The sequence below is a fragment of the Saimiri boliviensis genome, chromosome 4 (genome assembly GCF_048565385.1).
Source record: "Saimiri boliviensis isolate mSaiBol1 chromosome 4, mSaiBol1.pri, whole genome shotgun sequence".
Classification (NCBI taxonomy): Eukaryota; Metazoa; Chordata; class Mammalia; order Primates; family Cebidae; genus Saimiri; species Saimiri boliviensis.
In genome coordinates, this window is record NC_133452.1 from 139,274,941 (window position 1) to 139,298,545 (window position 23,605).

The following is a 23,605-nucleotide window of genomic DNA, read 5'->3' on the forward strand; positions in this document are numbered from 1 at the left end:
AGTGACCTCAGAGATGATTGTCAGCTTGCAGCGAACTCATCAGTCCAGATGTGTGGCTGTGGTGCAATGCCCTAATTACATGTTTTATGGACTTTGAACTAAGCATAGATTTTTAAGATTCATTTTTATGAGCAGTTAAATAAAAGTGACTTAATAAAGAAGAAAAATGGGATTTTTAAAATTGTGGATCTATTCTAAAGGACGGATCATTTGGCTCTTTGATTTGATATTTGCTTCAATATCCAATATCAGCCAACCTTGACCTGGACAGTGAAGTCATAGACTCTTAACAGTGAGCTGTGATTTCAGAGATCATGTGGATGAAACTCTGTTTAATGGAAAATCTCTTTCATGACAGTCCTGCCTTGACTGTCAGCCTTGGCCCGGACGTGGTTGGGGACGAGGTGCTGACTCCCTCTGAAACTACCTCATCTTTCTTATGTGAATAAACCCCATTTCTCTGTAACTTCCTCCTCATTCTTTGGTTCTCTGACAGCCTCGGGGTATCTGAAGCCAGCCTGGATTGGCCCCAGCCTTTCTAACACCTCCTTTCTCTAATGTAAACTAGAAGCTCTCTGTGTGTGTCAGCTGCTTGTGACATAACATGGTTTGAGACCCCTTCTTTACAGTGTGCCCAGCGGGGGTGGTCTCTAGAACGACGTCCACCCAGGGACAGCAGAGCAGAGCCTTCCCTCTATGTCCCAGACCTGAATTCTGCAGTAGGAGCACCTGCCCCGACACCCTCCGAAAGAATCAGGGTAGAAGGTATGAAAACAGAAGGCTGAGAGGATTTCATCTTCCAACTTTGAGGACTAGGCATCTGCCCACCCACACCCATTTCATCTCGTCTTTGGCGGGAGCTGGCTGCACCTGGAGCTGGTGGGTCTGTGATCGAAGATCCGCTTTGTACAACAGCAACAGGCCTCCCTCCCTCCTCTTGCTTGCCTGGCGCAGAAGTGCTCACTATGCTTTATTTCTGTAAAATCTACAGTGGAATCTTCAGGACTGGGGACACAGAGTGTTCTGGATATTTTCTCACTAGGCACCTGTCCGCTTTTATTTCCAGGGAATGTCATCCTCAGGTAAAACACAGTAGAGCACAGATAACACTAGCTGATTACTTGGTTTTTGAATCTGAAAAGCCTGGACTCTGGTACAGGGCTCACAATGGGCCCGTGACTGGATTTCTTGAGCTGGGAAACTGGACAGCTGGAGGGAAAGTGGGCCCTGAGAGTGGTGGCCCTCCGCAGGGATCCTGTATTCTGCCCCTCACGCCCTGGGCTGGTGGTGTACGTGGGGTCTGAGGCTGAACTCAGAGGGTCCACCTTGGAGCAGGGACAGAGGAGAGGTCTGCTGGGTGTGTCTGCAGGACTGGATTGGGAGCCTTGAGGAGGTATCTGTCCTGGAGCCATGAAACGTTTCCTGAGCACCCCAGGGGTGCATGGGTGTGGCAGGGTACAAGTGTGAGGAGTTAATAATCACAGCACAGCGAGGGGCAGCCAGGACCTGCCTGCATCCCAACCAGAGGGCCAGGAGGGCATCTCCACAGCACCCTGCATGGGTGGACCATGAGGCTCCACTCACCCCTAGGCGATCCTCCTTTCTCCTGTGGAATCACGGGGACCCCAGGTTGGTGTAGAGCACCCGTGCCAGTCCAGAATGGGGCTTCTCATCAATGTCAGCTCACCTACAGAACAAAGAAGTTATGTTTTCTACACACTTGCAATTGGGAACTAAGCTGAGTGCCCACTATGTATTTAGTAACAATCACATCTCTCCTTCTGAGTTAAAATACCTATGACGGGTAGGAGCAAGATGGAAACCACGGCTGTGCGGTGAGTCCAGGTTCCTCCTAGGACATGCAGGAAGCCCATTTCCCAGATGGCTGTGACCCATATTTCAGGACAAACGCTAAGGACATGGGTAAGGAAGAAATACATAAGCTTTATATTCACTCACTCATTCAGCAAGTATTTATGGAGTGTCTGCTATGCCAGGAAACACAGTGATGAACAAAATAGGCAAGGTTGCCCGCCAACACGTGCACGGAGACTTCGTCTTTTCTGAGTACAACCACAACCCCAGGAGGCAAGCATGCCGGGACGTACATCCCGGATGCTGAGGGGAGGAGCTCTAAATGTCCCTCCTTGCATCAACCACTGACCTTTTCCCTGCGTGTGCCCTCAGCCATCACTCTTGAGGAATGGGGTGGATCCTGAGTTCTACTTGCTAGTCCAAATGCTTTTTCGTATGGTAGGTTCCCCGCAGGGCCCCACATGGGGCCAAGAACCATAGCATGGGTGGCTGGGATAGCGACACCTTTCCTTTATGATGGTTCGGTGTACACACGTTTTGTTTCATGCACAACATGAAACCTGCCACAGATTTCCTGAAGGTGTGTCATATTTCCAGTTGAACTTATCGAAGCATTCACAATCATGGGTGGGGCTAAAGTATATATTGCCGCTCTTTTCTTTAAAGACTGTGGGAACAGGCCCAGTGACCTGCTAAATGAAGAGCTGACATTACGTGAGGTGTGGCAGGGCTCAGCTTTTTCCTTTCTTTAATAACAGCTTTATTGAGATAGAATTTGCATCCCATGAACCTTACTGATTTAAAGCGTGCAATTCAATGGTGTTTAGTGGATTCAAAGTCATGTAACCATCGTCATGCTGGATGTGAGAACATATTTATATTCTCAAAAAGCCCCATACCCCTTAGCAGCCACTTCGCCTTTCTCCCTCCCACCCCCAGTCATTCGCACCATACATCTACTTTGCGTCTCCCTAGATTTGCCTGTTCTGCATATTTCTTGTAAATGGACTCAGACAAAATGGATCTTTCGTGTCTGGCTTCATTCACTTAGCCCAATATTTTCAAGGTTTATTTCAGAATGTATCAGCGAAACATGTACCAGTACTTCATTTCTTACCATGGCCAAATAACAATTCATTGCATTGATACAGCACACTATTTATTCATTCATCAGCTGATGGACATTTAGATTGTTCTGACTTTTTGCCTGTTATGGATAATGATGCCATTCATACACAGGTTGAGCATCCCTAATCCAAAAATCTGAATTCCAAAATGCTCCAAAATCTCAAGCTTTTGATCATGAACATGATACCAGAAGTAGAAAATTCTATACCTGACCTGATGTGATAGGTCCCAGTATAAATGCAGGTGCACAACACAGTTGATTCAGCATCCCTAGGTGAAAAAATATCCCCCTTCCGCTGGGAAATATCTTTCCATAACATGCCCAGATTTCCCCCAGCACAACACACCTACAAAGGGCAATATAATGGCAAGTGTGCAGTCTAGACCCACCAATGGTAGGTTCCCTGCAGGGCCCCACATGGGGCCAAGACCCGTAGCATGGGTGGCTGGGATAGTGACACTTTTGCTTTATGATGGTTCGGTGTACACACGTTTTGTTTCATGCACAATATTATTAGAAATGTTGTACAAGGTTACCATCAGGATGTGTGTATAAGGTGTATGTGAAACATTTGAATTCCACGCTTAGACTTGGGTCCCATCCCCAAGATATCTCATTGTGTATATGCAAATATCCCAAAATCCAAACAAAAAAAATCTGGAAACTGAAGCACTTCTGAGCCTAAGCATTTCAGATAATGAGTACTCAAACTGTATAAGTTTTCATGTGGATATATGTTTCATTTCTCTTAGGCACATCCAGATGAATGGAGTTGCTGGGTCATATGGCAACTCTACCTTTAACTTTTTGAGGAACTTCCAGACTATTTTTCAAAGAGGTACAATTTTCCATTCCCACCGGTAATGTACGAGGTTCTGCATCTTCGCCAACACTTGCTGTTGTCTCTTTCTGATTGGAGCCATGCTAGTCAGTGAGAAGTGACACCTCAATGTGATTTTGCTTTGCATTTCCCTGACGGCTAATGAGGCTGAGCATCTTTTCATATTTTCGTGTGTTTATTGGCCTTTTGTATAGCTTCAGAGAAATGTCTGTTTAAGTCTTTTGTCCATTTTAGAATTGGATTATTGGCGTTTTTATTATTGAGTGCATATATTCCAGATACAAGCCCCCTATCAGATACATGACTTGAGAATATTTTCTTTCATTCTGTGCATATTTATTTATTTATTTATTTTGAGGTGAAGTCTCACTCTGTTGCCCAGGCTGAAGTGCGGTGCTGCGATTTCGCCTCACTGCAACTTCCGCCTCCCAGGTTCAAGCTATTTTCCTGCCTCAGCCTCCTGGACAGCTGGGATTACAGGAGTCTGCCACCACACCCAGCTAATTTTATATTTTTAGTACAGATGGGGTTCACCAGGTTGACCACGCTGGTCTTGAATTCCTGACCTTAGGTGATCACTCATGTTGGCCTCCCAGAGCATTGGGATCACAGGTGTGAGCCACCGTGCCTGAGTCTTTTCACTTTCTTGATGCTGTCTTGAACAAAAATTTAAGTTTTGATTAAATCCAATTAATGTATGTTTTCTTTTGTTACTTCAGGACACAGCTTCTTAATCATAAACGAATAAAAAACCTTTCTGAAGGCCAGTTACCTCAAGAGAGGTGGTGATAAGATTTTAAAGTGAGATGTTAAGTATGAAGTATATTTTAAGTTTTTAGCTTAGAGATAAGAAACAATTATTATTAGAAAGCAAATGTTTATTACATAATGGTCACAAAAATACTTTTTTCTGCTAAATATGAGACTTACCTCCACTGAAGGAACGCCTGATGAAAATCCTTTATGGAAACATATAAGCATATTTCTGTCAAATTATCCTGCCAGAAAACAGTGCCTTTGGCACCCATTCTTGGGTAAAATCACAGTTTCTCTTCATTAATTTTATTTTATACCTCATCCTGGGTTCATCTACACTGTTGAGAGTAGGGTCAGGGTTCCCTGAATGGTGACGTCAGCTTTCTTGGGTGATTTGGAGACTATTTGTGAAGAGCATTCAGGAAGTCAGCTTTTCTTTTCTGAATTGAGCAATGCAACTAAGGCCCAGCAAACTTTGAAAACATTTGGAGGGCAATAAATTCATGGAAGTTCATTATCCCTGGACTGTCAAATGCTCCCCTGACAGAGCTGGAGAAACAGGCCCGCCCTGGGGCTCAGACCAGCCCAGGACTCTGCCTGGGGTTGTTGTTCCTTTTCTTCTATAGAAGGGAAAGTTCCCAGGTTTGGTAAGTATGACTACAAAACAAGTTGTAGAGAAAATGAGGCCTGCCAGAAGTTTCTAGATTCACTATACCAGAGACATTTCTTTGAATGAACTTGATGATTGAAATTAAAGAATGAGAAAAGTAAATGAACAAGTTCAATTTCTGGGGGAAGTTTTTGTCCTACCCATCTGATATGAGCTGAACTGTGTCCCGTTCCAATTCTCCCAGTTCCTCAAGATGTGACTGTATTTAGAGACAGGGACTTTAGAGAGGCAGTGAAATTAAAATTAGGTGGCGAGGGTGGACTCTAATCCAATCTGACTGGTGACTTTGTAAGAAGAAGAGATTAAGACACAGGCATGCACAGAGGGACCACCATGTGAAGACATGGAGAAGATATCATCTACAAGCCAAGGAGAGAGGCCCCAGGAGATCCCAGTCCTGCCCAACCTTGATCTCAAGACTTCCAGCCTCCAGAGTTGTGAGAGAGTAAGTTTCTCTTGTTTAAGCTGCCTGGTCTGTGGTTCTTTGTCATGGCAGCTCTAGAAAACTAATATTCTTATCTATTTTTACGAACTTCTGTGGAGAGAATTTTTTCCCTTGAAAATGGAACATGGGACATTCAATGAAACGTTGATTGGCTTATATTGATTTCATCATTATTGATTGCTTCAAGGAAAGGTGTTTATCTTTCTGGCTGAAAGCCTTTATAAAGTGCTTTTATTTTTATCTTCACAGTTGATCACTAAAACAAGCAAGGCAGGTGGTTATTATCATTAATTACAGTTCACATGGGAGGAAGCCTAGCAACTTCCCTAAGACATTCAGCCAGTAAGTAGCAGAGAAAGGGCTTGAACCTAGGTCTTTGGACTTGACCCCCTTTTCCCCCTCTGGTCAAAACTGCATTCCTGGAACTTATGGCTGGTTATGTTTCTGGGAAAGGCACTGCAAGTTGAAATGATGTAAGTCAAATCTAATTTATTAACATAAAAGTTTTATAATGGAGGTTATAGTGTGGACTAGGTGCTTGATTCTTAAATTGTTGCACAAAGAACAAAAATCCCATATGTGATCAAGCCCAGTCTGTGTACCTATACAGTACACAGTGAGAATTGGCAATATAATACCTGCTCTTATAAAGTTTAATTTCATTTTTAATATAGTTCCCAGGAGAGGGTTTGTGCAGAAGAAGGGCTAGAGGTTTTGTGGAGACAGCTGGAGATTTCCTGATTTCCAGAGGTTTTGCCTGAGGCTGAGGCTGAAGTGACCCATGGGACAGATGCTGTGAGGGGAAGGCGGAGGTCCCCTGAGGCCTGGCGCTGGGCCATTGTGTCTTTTCATCACTAGGGCCCATCAAGAGGCTCTTAGAGCATTGTGGGTACCTCTCCGGTTCAACCTTTTTTTGTGGAAGGAAGATTTACCTATACTTTGCTTTGCTGCCTGAGGACCAGGTTGAGACTCAGGTTGCCTTGGTATAATAGAAAGCTGCTTTGCTCTTCTAGAAAACCAGGGCCCTACCACTTAGCAGCACACAAGGGCAGAACTCAGTACCCAGGAACCGGCTTGTGTGTGCACTGAGGTCTCTCTGGGTGAAGATGCAACATTCAGCTCCAACCCAAAGCATCTCTAAAACACTCGCCTCTGCTTTGCGGAGAGGGCAGGAAAACAGGCAAAATCAGTGAGTGGCTTTCCAGTGGCTCTGATGGCCAAAGCCCCACAGACGGCTGTCCCATTTCCTGATTCTCTACCCACAGCCAGCAGCAGCCTGTTTTCCCGCTTTCACATCATCCTGGTCCTGCTGGACGTGAAATTTAGGGCATCTGTGTGGGGAGTCCTTGGCCATCTGTGTCTAGTACTATTGAAACAGGAAGAAGTGCTTTTTTTTTTTTTTTTTTTTTTTTTTTAAGAAAGTCCCTGTCCTGCGCCTGCAGCTGGAAGGAAGAGTGACCTGATGCTGTTATTTTTAGAAGGTGGAGGACTGAGTGAAGACCGCAGCCAGGGTCAGGGTCTGCTTCCCGTGACGGGGGTGATTTTTCCATGGAGGCCAGCATTTCCGCTGGGCTCCCTCATTGAGGAATATAACCCACTGCCCTCTAGAAAAGGTGATCTGGCAGAAAGTGGCTTGCCATGTTGCCTTTTCTGTGTCCTGATGAGTCATCTTATAACAGCCCTACTAGAAAAGACACACAAGGCTTTCAGACAGTTCACTCAGCCATCATCTTCACAATCCCTATACTCCATTGTAAATATAAACAAAACCAAAACACAAGCCAACAAACAAAAAACTCCAAAAAGCCTTTGTCATTTTTCTAATTTTCCCCTTTATCTTCTCTTTTATAGAGTGCACCTGTCTGCCTAACCTATCTCATGTGTGTACCAATCCATCTTCTTTCATCTCTCTATCTACCCCTGCATGCAGCCATCTAAACTTGATAGGAAATCAGGAAAGCACAGATGTCTCTCACCCCCACATTTTCAGTGGGAAAACTATCTTGCTAGCTATGAAAATAACACTCCACTGACCTTTTGACAAACCTTTGTGCCTGAACCTAATGACCCAGTTATATCCTATTTTCTACAGCCCTGATGGGAAAAGGAGGTGGGTTCCGTAAAGAGAGAAGAAGAGGATACATCCATGAGATCGTTCAGCTCCACTCCAGCTTCTCAGTGGAGATGAGACAAAACCGTGTCTGACAGAAGAGAATCGATCGTTTTCTTCTCCAGCTATCCCAGAAAACTGGTCTCCTCCCGTGGTGGTTGAGCTGTTTGTTTTCTGGGACTGAGATTTAGCATGGTTTGGGGTGTCTGCTGGGCGAGTGCAACACGGGAGGATGAGGCGCCGCACTGAACTCAGCTTCTGATGTAATGTTAGCAAGCTGGATTGCATTTCATTGGACACTCTTCCCCTGGTCTAGATAAGATGCTTTAGGAAATGAACACTTAGCTGGCATGAGAATCTAATAAAAGGCTGATGCTTCATTTCTCTGACTTAATTATTTGATTACCAAGGAGGCTGTCTTTCCCTACACCTTATTCTCAACTGATAGCCTGGTGCCCTTGACAGTCTAAAACTGTTACAGGCCCACAGTCCAAGACAGGATTCTCATGAGAAAAAGTGCAGGAGAGACAGGAAATGGGACCCCAGGAGTCTGTTCTCATGACATGAATTCAGTGGAAACAATGGGATGGGTCCACTCTTTTCCAGTTTTCAGTTGACTTTCTTCTTTGATGATCTTTCTTTCTTCTGACCCTTCCACCCACCCTGACCCTCTCCCAGGGATAGGGATAGGAAACAGGATATTTTCACAAAGACTTTGTTCATGGGAGGAGCTCACGTTCAGTCTCGGGTCAAACTCTCCCTTCCCATTCCAACTACTCAGGTGCCCATGGACTTCCTGTAGGAACATCTCCAGGAGTCCAGGCTTCCCTGCCCATATTTTATCTGAATGGGAGTAAAACGCACCCCTCTAATTCATATAAAGTCTAAACTGCTTTTTGAAGTGGCACAAAATAAAATATTAAATACCAATTGAGATGTTCATTTTCCTTTTAATGTCAATGAGAACCTCATCCAAACTGTTCAAAGAAGATAACCTTTGCATCTGAGGCAGAAGGCAGGAGCCTTACTGAGCTGCTTGCCATCCTGAAGAGCTTGCAGGAGGTAGTTGCCACCAGGGCATTCATGGTGTGGACGGGAGCAGGGAGTTCAAGGATGTGATGTTTGTTAACTTGTATGATGCATAGCTCCGGTAGCTGACAGAGGATGCTTCAGTGAGTCCTACCCTGCTTTTCAACCTCCCAGCATCACCTGGAGCCCTGCAGAGTGGACAGGTCCATTCACTGCACAATGGCTAACCAGTCAAAGTGGACTCAAAGGGATTAGCTTTCTTCATTCAGCTTCCAAATTCAGGGGTACTTGCTATCAGGATCCAAAGTCTCAAGTTTTACAATGGCTACTTGAACATTTTTACAATGGCTACTTGAACATTTTTCTAGCTTAAAGAATTTCCTGTTAGAGAAACTCCACTTTTCCCCACCCATGCCCTAGAAAACACTCTTCATGACATTATCTCAATACCAGCCTCGAACCTCGGTCTCTGTCCCTCTCCTCAGAGATGGCTGTGCATCTCTGACTTTCTCCGGCTCATGCTGCAGGCTGCAGTGGGTTTGTAAGGTGACACTCTAGGCCTATCACCATGTTTTGCTAAATGAACGTTGCTGTGTAATAGTGCTCTACATACAAGGCTTCTTCCAGCTTCATTTTAGTTGGTTTATAAACATAGAAATTCAGGATGAAATCCATCACCCTTATTGCTTGACTTGTAAAGCAGTTTCTCGTGGTTGAAATGGAAGACATTTGCCCTACCCCTAACCTGGGAGTAACCTTCAAATAAGCATCTTTGTAATAAGTATCTGAAAAGCAACAGTGAATTTAAAGGGTTCAGCATACAGCTGAAAATATGAAAATCCACAAAGACGGGTTTACAAAACATCATTTGCTTCAGATTCAGATGATATCAAGAGAATTGTCCATATCGCTCACCTCATCTTCCTGACTCTCTTTCCCTTACAATTTATTTTCACAGTTTTAGGTGGAAAGGCCATTCCCCAGCTGCAGGTGATCCAGAGGCCCCACGCCTGGGCACTGTGAGTTTTGTATGTTCATGGTCTTAACCTGCCCTGTGAGAGTATACATATCGCAGTGTAACTTGTGAAACCCAATACAGCGTTTTCAGAGACCTTCCTAACTCTTTCCTCAAGGGAAGTTATGATCAGCTTCTGTCGAAGTGGAGGTAAATTTCTCTATCATCAGTCAAGGTTTCCCCTGCTGAAATGCTCCATGCCCACCTGAAAGTTGGAAAGAGCCAGAGGAAAACCACTGGAGGCCTCAGCAATGCCCACCCCTCCCAAGTCAGACCTAGTCACACGGGAAGAACATGCTTGCTTCTCTCCACAGGCACCGTTCAACCATATGTTCAAGGCAAAGTTTGCTCCACCGGATAGACTGGTTGGCTGCAGAATAGGAAACCTACTCCTGTTCATTTGTTTTAGGTCCATAAGTGAATGTGTAAGTCCCAGATTATTGCTGTAGGAATCTCAGTGAGGGTTACGAGTGGCTGCATTGCCTATAACTCATTATTGCAGGAGCCACGGGTGCAGAGTGAGTGGGACTGCCATTGCCACTGGCAGGAGAAAAGCAGTGAAAAAGCCAAAAGAGTGTTCTCTAAAGCAAATTCCACCTCTCCTTCTTCTTTATTCCTTTATGCTTTTTCCCACCCCAAGCTCAACAAGAGAGGAGAAGGAAAGAAAGGCAATATCCCAGAGCACCTTCACTGTGCAATTTTGCAAGAACAAACGTATTTTCCTTTCCACTAGGAAATAAAAAGGACAAATGAAGAGGCTTTAGGACAATGAAAATTTCACATGGATAATGAATTAAATATTTTTCCTCAAACTAAGGAGGGGTTTAAAGAAATAATTTTTTGGCCTGGCGTGGTGGCTCATGCCTATAATTCCAGCACTTTGGGAGGCCAAGGCGAGTGGATCACTGAGATTGGGAGTTCAAGATCAGCCTGACCAACATGGAGAAATCCCATCTCTACTAAAAAAATACAGAATTAGCTGAGCATGGTGGTGCATGTCTGTAATCCCAGCTGAGGCAGAAGAATCGCTTGAACCAGGGAGATGGAGGATGCCATGAGCTGAGATCACAACCTTGCATTCCACCCTGGGCAACAAGAGTGAAACTCTGTCTCAAAAAAAAATAGTAATTTTTCACTTTTTCCAGTGAACTATTTCATTTCTCCAAAGCAGGTGTCTTTGCTGAGGCAAACCTGTTCTTCTAATAAGGCTGATATTCCAGAGGGTGTGCCTAGTAGAGCTGACAGTGGGAACAGGTCTATTGCAGATGAATCTGGTAGGGTTGTGAGGTGTTGGCATCTCTTATATGCCAACTGCAGCTCTGAGCATTTGGGAAGTGAGCTGTTGAAACAGGGTCTGTTGTGATGTGGGGCTGGGGACAGGGAGTGGATGCTGAGCTGAGGCTTGGAGGCTGTGGGTACCAGTCAGTAACATGGGCAGGAGACTGAGTGGTTGGGTCCAGTTTCCTAACCTCAAATACAAGGATCCTAGAATAAATGTCGTCTATGCTCCCTTCCAAGTATAAGAGTCCATATGAAAGAAAAGTGAATGCAGCAAAATGGAGGGATTCTGGGTGGAGCACACCCGACCATCTTAGTACTTATTCTCACCACTGCCCTGTAAGTGTGAAATCAGGTCAAAATGTTAAAAAATGTAAGGAGTTCCCATAAGACAATTTTTGGTAGATTTAATCTACTCATGGAAAAATGAGAACTTTTTCATGTTATCAAAGAGAGTATCATGAAATCTGTGATGCTGTGAAAGGTACATCTGATCGTTTACTTCATGTTTCCCGGTATACAACTTCTAAAATCCTTAGAGTCTCCAAAGTGATGTCTTTGTATGCTAATGATGGCAGCCCTTAGTTACCTTCAGAATGGGGCTGGCCACCAGAAAGACCAAGGCAGGATTAGAGGATTGGGACTTTAAGCCCTCCCCGCCCCATACAATCTGCAGGGTTGATCAACCATGAGCAATGGCTTAATCAATCATGGCTACATAATGAAGCCTCCATGGAAACCCAAAAGAATAGGATTTGGAGAGCTTCCAGATAGCCGAACATATGGAGGCTGACAGGGAAATGAACGAGAGAACTAATCCACTTGCCAGGAGGGTGACACACCCCAGTTTCACAGGGACAGAGACTCCTGCACTCGGGGCCCTTCCAGACCTTGCTCTGGGTATCTCTTCATCTGACTGTTTACTTCTATCCTTTAAAACATAGTTCATAGTAAGCTGGAACACGTGTTTACTTGAGTTCTGTGAGACACTCTAGCAAATTAATCAAACCCAAAGAAGGGGTCATGGGAACCCCAACTGTAAGCCAGTTTTTCAAAAGTCCAGAGGTGCGACCTTGAGACTCGTGTTTGAAGGAGGAGGGGGCAGTCTTGTGTTACTGAACCTCACCCTGTGGGAGGTAACGCTGTCTCCGGGTGGAAGGTGTCAGAGTTGAATTGGAGGGCACCCATGGTGTCGGCTGCAGGTTGATTGCTTATTTGTTGGTGGAGAGAAATTACCTGCACTTACTCACAGAAGCCTCTGTGTTGTCAGTTGTTGTTTTGGTGCGAGAAGAGGACAACCAGTTTGAGTTTTAAATCAAACTCCTACTGATACTCAAATCTCCTCAGACACAAGATTTCAGATTAGGCACTCTGGAGAATAGATTCTGAATTCAAATGCTGCCCAGGTCACATACATCTTGAGACTGGAGCCCCCTGTATTCTTCTCATTCCATGCGTGCAATTAGTTAGAAGACTAACACAGAAGTACTTAGGAGCTACTATGTACTGGCTCTCCATCGAGCATTCTATGTTCATCAAAGCGAAGAGTGTTTTGCACAGAGTACTGTTTTATTTGCACAAGAAATAGCTTAAGTAAAGCAACAGAAGCGACAGATGGCTCACATTTAGGAAAAAAGATGTTTTCAACTTCAGTGGAATGATGGGGATGGAATTCTCATAAAGTCATATTTGACAGATAACTTCCTCATTTAACAAGTGGGGAAACGGACGCTGAAGAGGTTCCATTTCCACAAGGTCCACCTGGATGGAAGGAAGTGGGTTCGCATCAGAGCTTGGGAAGGGACAAACTGTTTTCAGAGTAATAGGATGTTTGGGAAAGCCCAGGAAGGTTTCATGGCAGAGGCAGTGTTAGGAATATTGAAGAAGAGACAACTTTTCCAAATCTCAAGGTAATTGGTGAGAAGGGGTTCCCATGCAGTCCAGAAACCTGACTTCATCAATGCAGTGAATTGGGAAGGGGTAGGCTCTTTTTGAAAGGCATTTAAGAATCTCCTGGCTGAGATGAAGGCCTCGGTTTTACAGAAGGAGAAAAATGTGGTCTGGGTGACCGGCTGAAATCAAACCCTCCTGCTCTTGCCCACTGCCTCACTATTCACTCAGTACTGTGTGTTTTAGAGGCAAAAGGAGTGGGGACCACTGAACGTAATCTCCCTAGTTTTAAAATGCACTATACTAAAGAGGTCACAGCGCCACTTTAAGTGACCACAAGATCTTAAGCACAGACAAATTCAGGCTGTGATTCCCTGACACTGTATTTTGTCCTAAGGAAACCATCTAGACATAGGGTGACTAAGTGTCCCTGTTTGCCTGGAATGGAGTTGTTTCCAGGGACAAGGGACTTCCAGTGCTGAAACAGAGACAGTCCCAGGAAAACCCAGATGAGTTGGGTGATCCTGAAAGGTCACTCTCAGTGCCTACAGTAAACCTTAGATAAAAAGAAAGCATTGTGTTACAAAGCCTCATGCTGAATTCACAGAAGGCAAGAGTATGTCTAAGAAAACACAGACAGGATACAATCATGTCTACCTGTTGTATGCAACTCTGCTTATTTTTCATGTTCATTCATTCATTCATTCATTCACTCATTTCAACAAGGGGCATGTAGTTTCTGCTGTGGCCTGGTGGCCCTGCTCAGTTCTGGAGTGGAAGCAGCTATGGTACAGCAGGCGAGCTGGCCAGTGTCACCAAGCCCTGAAAAGCTGCCTATTACCCCAGGGAAAGAGCCGTCTTCCTGGGAGCCCATTTGTTTGTTTGTTTGCTTTTTATCACATACAACTTTCTTAAGCAACTGACTTTAGCAGAATTATTTACTTATCTTTGTTTCCTTCTGGACTGTTTTTATATGCAGGTGGGAGACATTTATTTTGCCAAAGACAGTCATGGTAGGCATTACCTATCCTGGCCAGGCCCAGAGTTGTGTTAGAAGCCTGGGTGCTGGCTGCTTTTGTGGGCATTGCATCAGCTCTCTGACCCCATTGTCCTGGGGTTAAAGTTGAAAAATGATACATGTCACTTTTCTTCTCCCAGAGATACTGTAGATTCTAAAATAATACACATGAAAGTGCATTGTACTCTACCTAAGCGCTCTCTGAAGTTCTGTATGTATTTGAGCTACTAAGATTTCACGAAGAAAATGCTATATGCACTAGATGTTAAATAATATGTAAGATGCTTTGAAGTATTCTCTTATTTATAAAGTTTTTATAATATTAAATATATATCTGTGTACTATGTTATTATATTTACTTTTATTTGAAAGTCCTATTTTGATTTCAAATCTATTTCATATTTAATTAGTTTTTCTTATGATAAGAACTTTAGAACACTTGTTTTTGGAAAACCCGCTTGTCACCAAACTCGAGCGGTGTGGGAGAGCTCTGTGCCTGTCCTACTGTGAGGCAGGAAGCCTGGGTCACAGCTTGTGGTCCTTTGCCTCCACTGGGAAGCTGTGTCCTCAGGGTGGGCACACCTGGGTTATGACCTCTGCCCTCTGCCAGCCTATGTGCTTTCCATGCCTCCAGGCCTTCCTGTTCATCATGGCCTGCAAATCTGGGCTGCCAAGGACAGAGCAGAGAGACCCTGGACGAGATAAGCAGGGACAGTCATGCCGGTGCCTGGGAGACCTGGGAGCAGAAGGCGTCAGGCGAGGGCCTGCTCCAGCTCAGAAGCTCTGCTGGGGCTCCGTTTATCTTTTCCTTTATGAACATATGTGGATATGCAAATGACAAAATGCAACCCATAATGAGGAAGTCCTCCTGTACGTTTAAACAACTGCTACTGCCAGTTCCAATGGAAGGGCTTCCCTCCATTTCCCTGTCCAAGCCCCAGAGAGTAATTCACTAAGACAGGAGGAATTTTATTAAGGCGATTGTTTACAGAGGGAAGAGGAGCCAACAGGAACAGCAACCTGAAGCTGAAGAGCCATGGGCCACCTCAGGAAGGCCAGGTGCTGGTGGCTGCTCCCTGATCACCGTCCGACCTTGGAAGATAGGGATGGGGCTCCGTTCATGGGGGGCTTGCAAGGAAAAGGGAGCTTCTCCGTGTAAAGTCTGTTCTAGACAATAGGTGATCAGACAGGTTTAGGTTTCCTTTTTTCTTCCACTCCAATCCAAAATTATTTCAATTAAATGCCATCAATCTTTGAGATTCTCAAAGCACTTTAGAGTCTATGAATTGTTGGTCTTCCCACTACAATGAATAAAAATAAAAAGGTTGAATGACTATAATCAGGCATGACGACGTGTAGCCCCTTTTAGAGGTGAGATTGTTCATCTGCAGCCATAGCAGTTACCAGGGGAACAGCACAGCCTATCATTGCATGCTTTCCCCTGGCAGAGGGATCCTGCTATCTGAATCTGCTGCTCCATCAGACCATCTTCTGTTCCTCAGTTCATCTATTGAGACTGTCTTTTCGTCCAGAGTTTGCTTTTGGCCAATGGCTTTCTCAGCTTACTGAAGACCTCTGCCTTAGCTTCCCAAGACCCAATAAAAATACTTCTTTCCACTAATAAATTGCTGTATGAGTTTTAAGCATTTAGTTTCACTTTTACAACAAATGCTTAAAAATACATACAGATTACGATGAATTCCATTTTTGAGGAAAGAGTTTCAGAAAAGTTGGAGGGTTTGCCAAAGCCTGAATCTGGAACCTAGAAAGTGGCGGGGTGAGATTTGGAAGCCAATTGTTATTCTAAGTTCTGTATTCAAGGCAGCATTCCACTAGGAACCCGACAGTCTGTGCTGTTGTAAGCCGAGACAAGACTTCCATAGTCCACTTTGATCAAAGCGTGCCAAGGTGCTAAGGGACTTGGGGTTGGTGTGCTGGCAGAGACCCAGACAGTTTCCATTAGTGGTTTGGACTTTATCTGGGGACTTTTGGAGCTTTCAACCAGCAGAGAAACATGATTAAGCTGTGCATGATGACAGTCACCCTGGCAGCAGCTTGGAGAGTGGTTACATGGGGACTGGAGGCAGCTGGACTACCAACTGGATTCTTCCAATAGTTCAGGAAGGACTGGGGAGGCATGCTCACCCACAGAAAGTGACAACAAGGAAAAACCAGGCAGAATAAAAATCAACCACCACCAGCACTGATGAGCTCTAGAAGTGGAAAGAGAGAGGAGTCAAAGCAGATGGCCAGGTCAATGCTGGATGACTTGGGTAACCAAGAACAGGAAGGTGAGGGCAGAGATGCTAGCAGTGGTTCTGGCCACCTAGATTTGGGCCTGGGCAGGGAACAGAGATGAGTGGAGTAGAAACTGGAAATAGGGAGCTGGGAAAGGAGGGCGGGTTAGGAAGGTGCCGTTTAGAGAGGGGTCTGCGGAGGGATGGGGACTGATTTCTGGTGGCGCATAGAGCCGTTCAGGGACGGGACATAGGAGAAGAGTTCTAGATTCTTGTAGTAGTCTCAGCAGAGTTCCTCTGAAGTATGGCTTTTTTTCGCAGTGAGGTTCGTTTAGTGTCTTGCCTTTGTTTCAGGATTACTTACACATTAGAGTTTTACAGACAAATAATTACTGCCCTTACATTAGCATTTGGGCCACCACCATCATAGAGGTCCTCATTAAAGCAAATTCCATTTCAGTGAAAGAGCCGTGCAGCACAGTTCCTTGCCTGCTTCTTTTTAATTAAGAAAGATTTGGCCTTCAACAGTGAGAAAGAGCAAATCGCTATCCTGAGCTTTCCAAACGGCCAACTGATCGCTTTCACCTCTCTGTGATGTTGGTCATCAACCTGGTAGAATGACGTCTCCAAACAAGCAGAAAACATCCAGCTGCTTAATCCTAAACCAAAGCCAAACTCATTTTAAAATGAGAGAGGAAAGCTCTTAGAGGCAAATGTGACAGCCCCTCCCTTCTCAAGATCAAACAAGGTGATGTGACTTTCCGTATTTTTTAACTCTGGGCCTTAATCACCCTGAGAATAGGGCAGCCGATGTTAGTCATGTCTAATTAAGATTGTTCTGTGCCATTTGGTTTCTAATGATGGCTACGGCACTGTTTCCCACATCGTGGCTGGTTAACCTGCCACCATCTATCATCAAGCATTCTCAATTAGCAGTAGTAATTACAACTCCAAAGTCAATAGCAGTATAAAAGCAAGGCCAAGTAAACATCATAAAGTTATTAGGGATGAAAGTATCTACAAATCTAACAATATTATACATAGAGGTACAGTGGAATCAGGATGTAATATAACCATTTTTCAAAGGATTGGAATGAAAAGTTGGGGAAACTGGGAGGTGGGTGTGATGGGGGTTCCGGATGAGATGGTAAGTGGGGTTGCCAACAGGCCCCCAGGCCTTGTGTCACAAGTTCATAGGTTCAAAGTTGGCTGAGGGGTGGTGATGGAATGTTTATAGGTTTATGCAATGTATCAGTGAATGACTCTCAGCACTATTCTCACCAGCTCTCCATAAAGTAAGCCCTGCTGGAGAACAGGAACAAAACGAACTATAATGCTAGATTGTGAGCAAACACTAATCAATGTTTCTGCTCATGAGTTTATGTAAGGAGAGGAAATGAGATTGTGTCACCTAGCCAACCCCTGCCCTTTCCTTGTGGGTGTTTCTTAACCAAATCAAACTCAGTCCACACCCTAGAAGAGCAAAGAAAAGGTATCACTGTTGGCCACTCCCTGCTCTATTCTTTCCTGTACTCACAGAGAATTTCCTGCTCTGGGGTTGTAAGTCTCCTTATTTCATGAGAATGTACAAGTTTAATATCTACGGAGGGGTCTTGGATTGTGCTCCCCCAACTCTCCATCCTGGCACATCTTCGTAAGCTGATTCAATACCGTTTGATGGTGTGTGTGCTTGTGTGTGTGTTCACATACACACGTATGTGATAGGTGATTTTATCTACAGGACACACACACACAGACATATACATACATATGATCATGTTAGCTCAGGCTGCCATAACAAAATACCACAGACTGAGGGGCTTAAACCACAGACATTTTTTGCTCTCAGTTCTGGAGGCTTTAAGTAGCAGAACCAAGTGCCAGCAGGTTCGGATTTTTGTGAGACTTCTCTGCCTGGGTTGCAGACAGACCACCTTCTAATTATGTCCTTACATGGCAGAGAGGGCGGGTGGAGTGAGAGAGAGAGAGACAGAGAGAGAGGGGAGAAAGACAGAGAGTGTGTGTGTGTGTGTGTGTGTGTGTGTGTGTGTGTGTAAGAGAGAGAGACAGAGAGAGGAAGGAGAGAGGGGAGACAGAGCATGCCCACATGCACAAGCTCTCTGATTTCATCTTCTAGAGGTCACTAATCCCATCATGAGGACTCCATCCCTGTGACATTATCTAAATCTAATTATGTACAAGGGCCACTTCTCCAAATACCATTGCACTAGGGGTTAGGGCTCCAATATATTAATTTTTGGAGGAAACAATTCAATCTCTAATGATTGACTGAGTACATTCACCTCAACATTGTAGACTAACATAATATGGTTGTCTGAACTGGATTAACATTTTTATTACCTTAGTTCCCTGGGAACTATCTTTAGGCACTGAACAATTTATGGGTTCAGGCAGAGTTACAGTGGACCGTCCTTTAGAACAAAATGATGACTCCATTCCCCCCAAGAGGTAAATTTGTCTTTTATCTTCTTCTCCGAATTTCTTGAAAATTCAAGAAATTTTCATGACTGCTTTCTCTTTTCCTCAGTAAAACAAGACCACACTGCACATTGCTCTCCCTGTCCCCACCCTCCATTCCCTAGAGGATTAATGCTGTTGAAACACTAGGACTATCTGTTGAGTGAAAAATTTAATGTTTCTGTGTTTACTACATGCGTTACCCTTCAGGAATATAGAACAGGGTCACCCACAGCCGATCTACACTTGTGGTAAAAATACACCTAACATAAATGTTACCATTCCTCCTCATGCAGTTCACTGGCAGTGAACACATTCATACTGTTGTGCAACCATCTCTGCCTTCTGTCTTCAGAACCTTCTGTTCCCAGGCTGAAACTCTGTACCCACTAAATGATAACCCCTTCCACAGTCCCTGGCAACCCCATTCTCCTTTCTGTCCTATGAATTTGATACTCTGGGTGCCTCACATGTGTAGAATCACACAGTATTTCACCTTTTGTGCGTGGGTTACTTCACTGAGCATAACATATGCAAGGTTCATCCATGTTTGTTCATCCATGCATGGATCAGAACTTCCATCCTTTTTAAGGCTAAATAATATACCTTTAAAAAAATTGTTTACTCACTCATCCATCCGCTGCCTATTTTTGTAAATAGAGTTCTTTTTGGAAAACAGCTGTGTCCAGTCATTTACACATTGTCTGTGGGTAGGCAGTTATGACAGAACTTTATGAACCACAAAGCCAAAAATATTACAGAAAAAGAATTGCAGCTCCCTGTTAGAAGAATATTCTAGAACAAGAAATTGTTTCTGGTGAGAAAGAGGCAAATCTGTTTCAAGGCTCAACAGTCAAAATCCACCCACCCCCACGCAGCACCTGGAGATGGACTCACGCAGGTCCTGTGCACCTTCCTGGCGCCTGGCTCTGTGAGCCCCACCAGCGACCAAGGATGTCAAGGGGGGCTGCCTGCTTGCAGTGGCAGGAGGAGTTCTTTGCACATTCCTCACAGTGCAATTTGTCCCGATTTTGGACTTTGTTTTAGCCACAGGAGTGTGTCTGTGTGGCCAGCAGCACCAGCAGAGGGAACCCAAGTGTAGGGGCACCTTCTCCACAGTGCAACTGCACACAGCTGTCCAGCTCTGGGTGCTGGCCGCAGTTCCCAGCACCAGGACCTAGCCGAGGTCAGCCTTGGTGTGTAATGGAAGAAGTCCTGTCCTGCCCTGTACCTGGCGCTGTCTACAGTGACAAGAATGCTTCTGCTAACAGATGGGGTCTGCCGGCTCTGGGCGGGGCTCGCCCTCTATGCTCAGGTTTGGTTCTCAGGGCAGCCTCCTGAGAAGCTGACTCTGAAGCAGCAGCCTTTGAAACCTTTTCTAGCCTCACACCATTAGTGACAAGCATTCCCAAACCCAGGCAGGACCCTCTTAGGCTGTTCCAAGAATCCCCTAAACAAAATTCCACTGTAGAATGTGCTCAGGGAGGTATGCTAGAAAAGCATATTTTAAGATAAAATTCACAGAGCTCTGGCAGCATTTTCTGCCAGTTGAGGCGATAGGGCATTTCCAGAATTAGAAAGAACTTCAGCTAGAATTCGAAGGTCAGCTGAACATCCTCACATGGACACACGTAGGGAAGCAAGAGTCTTCCTTTGAGGACAATATGAGATGCTGGACATGGTTGTTGGAAACAAGCTAAATAATGGATTTGCTATTATCATTCATAATTCCATAAATAATTGTTTTTTTATTTAAAGTAATTCATAAAAAGTTACATAATGTCTTCATTTTCTTATTATAATCAATGACAGTTAATTTATAAAATAGTATCAATTTCCTGCACCCAGTGAGTGGCATGTTTAGTGCACATTGATGCTTTCATGCTGTCTTTGCTCAGTCATCAAACCTCTGAGGACTTGAAACAGAGGACCTTTATATTTACAGTTTGTACTTGTTTTTAAAACGTCTGTTCTTATTGTAGGTTTGCCATGTATAAAATCTCCACAAAGCAGAAGACAGCAAAAGCATCAGGCTCCCAGATTTCCTCAGCCAGCAGCATCATGCTTCAATGGGACATGTGATGGACTGTGTTCAGTCACCCACAGTATGCAGCAGGCCACCAGGGCTGGGTATTGCTGAGTCTTCCCAGAAAGGTGGGATTCTACTGTTGTAACTGCTAGAGTGCCCTGCTGACAAAGTGAGATGGTTAATTCCAATCAGAAGAGCCCTACCTCTCCTATCCAACTTGGGAAGCAGAAAACTGCCCACATCCAGCTAGCCGCCTTCCAGAATGAGACCCACCGACATGACTGGTGCATGCATTTAAGCTATTTTCCTTGGAGGACTGAGGTGTTGTGTGAGGCATCAATGCTCTCTGAGCCCTGGTGGTCATCCTCAATTACATGATCAGAAAGAGAGGCTAGGACTTTATTACGTAGCTTTATATTTGCAATTATAACAAGCTCCTAGAAGCTCTGGGTTTCATCAGGTTAATGAGGGTCAAAAACTATGGCTCTCAGACTAAATTCACCTTGCTGTCTGTTTTGTAAATGGAGTTTTATAGGAACCCAGCCAACCTCATTTGTTTACATTTTGTCAATGGCCGCTTTGTTGGCTGCTCTCTATACAATGGCAGACTTGAGTAGCTGAGACAGATACTCTCAGACTCACAGGGCCCAAAATATTTGATATCTGGTCTTTTACAGAAAACGTTTGTTGTACGCTGAACTAGGCTCATGCGGAAGAGTATCTTAAGTTCATTAACTCCAGTCTATGTGCAGGAGGTCAGAGAGCCCTTGTCTAGGCCTGTCCAGTTCCTATGCAACAGTCACTCCTACCAGAGCATGCTCAGTAAAGGAAAATATTTGAAGTGAACATGAAAAGAAATGCATTCTATACTCTGCGTTTTCTAATCTCTTGCTACTTTACGTGTACAAATGCTATTCTCAGTCTCCTTTCCATTAGGCGTGCCATCCCCTAAAGTGACTGTCAGGTTATTTTATTATTTATTTATTTATATTTTTTGAGACTGAGTCTCACTCTGTCACCCAGGCTGGAGGGCAGTGGTACATCCTTGGCTCACTGCAACCTCCGCCTCCCAGACTTAAGCACTTCTCCTGCCTCAGCCTCCCATGTAGCTGGGATTAGAGACACCCACTACCACACCTGGCTAATTTTTATATTTTTATTAGAAACAGGTTTTGCCATGTTGACCAGGCTGGTCTCCAACTCCTGACCTTAAATGATCTGCCTGCCTTGGCCTCCCAAAGGGTTGGGATTACAGGTTTGAGGCACTGCCCCTGGCCATTTTAAAGACCCAGAGACTCTTCCAGTTCAACAAAACCTTTCTCCTTTTTCTCTTTGGGCCCTTGGCCTTTGCTGATGCTTGCTGCTTGCCTTTTCCTCCCCTCACAACTCAACACTCCCATCTTTGTTGCTTCCCTCCCCCATGGGTTGCATCAGCACTGACAACACAGACTGTAGCGGCTGCTAAGGGGAAAGAACGTCCGCAGAAATGGGGGCCTGAATGTACAGATGTTTCACCTCCAGAGCAATTGACTGGGTTAGGAGATATGAATACAGTTTTCACCTCTGTCGCTAGCTCGCCACGTGACCCTCGGTCGGTTCCATTAGAAAGTGGGAGATATGAGTAATGATTTTCAAACCAGTTATTCCAGGTTCTAAATCATGGGATGATACAGCACCTCCTGCATTTAGATCATTCCTGAACAGATCCCTGAACTGTGATTCTATATCTACAAGTAGTTATGAATGAGCAAAGTGATACCTGCATTTCACAATTAAAATATTCACATGATTTAGTGAACTGCAATTGAGTATCCAGTGTGTTAGAGTATATTGTCCTAAGCTGTGATACATAAATCTCAATATTTCAGCAGCTTCTCATACTGCTTGTGGCAGGTGGGGGAGATGAGCTGCTCCTCATGCAGTTGCTTGCACATGCAGACATCACCACCACGTGTGAAAGGAGAAGGGAGCAGAGGGGATGGCATGCCGGAGATCTTACCACTATGGTGGGAACTGACATACATCACATCCTTCTACTCACACTCTGTTTTCATCTCACGTGGCCCTACACGAAGTGCAGGAGGGCTCGGCCAGAGAATTGATCTGTGAGTACCCAAGTGGAGGGGGAAGGCCAGGCAGGATCAGCCGTAGTCACTGTGTGCCCAACACATGCTGAATGTCAGAGGGATTGCAGAGATGAACAATGTGGCCCTTCTGTGAGGATGCATCTTAAATCAGGAGCCTCCTCTGAGGACAGGAATTCATCATAATCTTCTTTATGGTAATAGTAATCATAATTGGGGGTTTCAGCAACTGGCTAGTTCCTCTGATAGTTGGTGCACTCCATATGGCATTGCTCCAGATAAATAATATAAACTTCTGACTTATCCCCCCATCTTTTCTACTCCTACTCCATGTAGTAGTAGTTTCTGTCTCTTGCCATCCTTGGTTTCTCACCCTCAAGAAATCTTTCTGTAACAAGTTTTGAAATTAATTGTTGGGAAGGAGCCCATGTCGCAATGAAGTGATAAGCATTCTCTTATTGTTCTTTAGATCTCAATAAGTTTTTAATCTTAAACCATTGTGCAAGTTATTAAGCTCTTGTCTTTTGGCTTCAAAGCCACTCTATGAAGGGGAAGGTGCAATTCTGGAGGGCGGCAAAGGGACTTTCTGCTTTCTTTGGCGACTTGCTCCCTTCAGTACCACTCCCAAAGACCTGGCAGGGGTGGCCTGCTGTGTTCTACAGCTTTTCTGCCAGGTGGCCAGACCAGTGTCATCATACCCCCCTGATGTGCCAGCACGGCCACCCAGGCAGTGCCCCTCCTGGAGGGCGGAGTCCCTGCTCTGTAGGGCCCCCTCCTGTGA

At 44.7% G+C, this 23,605-nt stretch overlaps 1 long non-coding RNA gene across 1 annotated transcript; it reads left to right on the top strand.

Annotated features, from left to right (window-relative positions):
* The first annotated feature begins 573 nt into the window (after positions 1–573).
* On the top strand, positions 574–8,696 carry LOC104651284 (uncharacterized). The gene is made up of 3 exons (XR_744789.3): positions 574–1,082; positions 5,906–6,129; positions 7,075–8,696. It is a non-coding gene; the product is annotated as an uncharacterized LOC104651284 (long non-coding RNA).
* Positions 8,697–23,605: the final 14,909 nt, after the last annotated feature.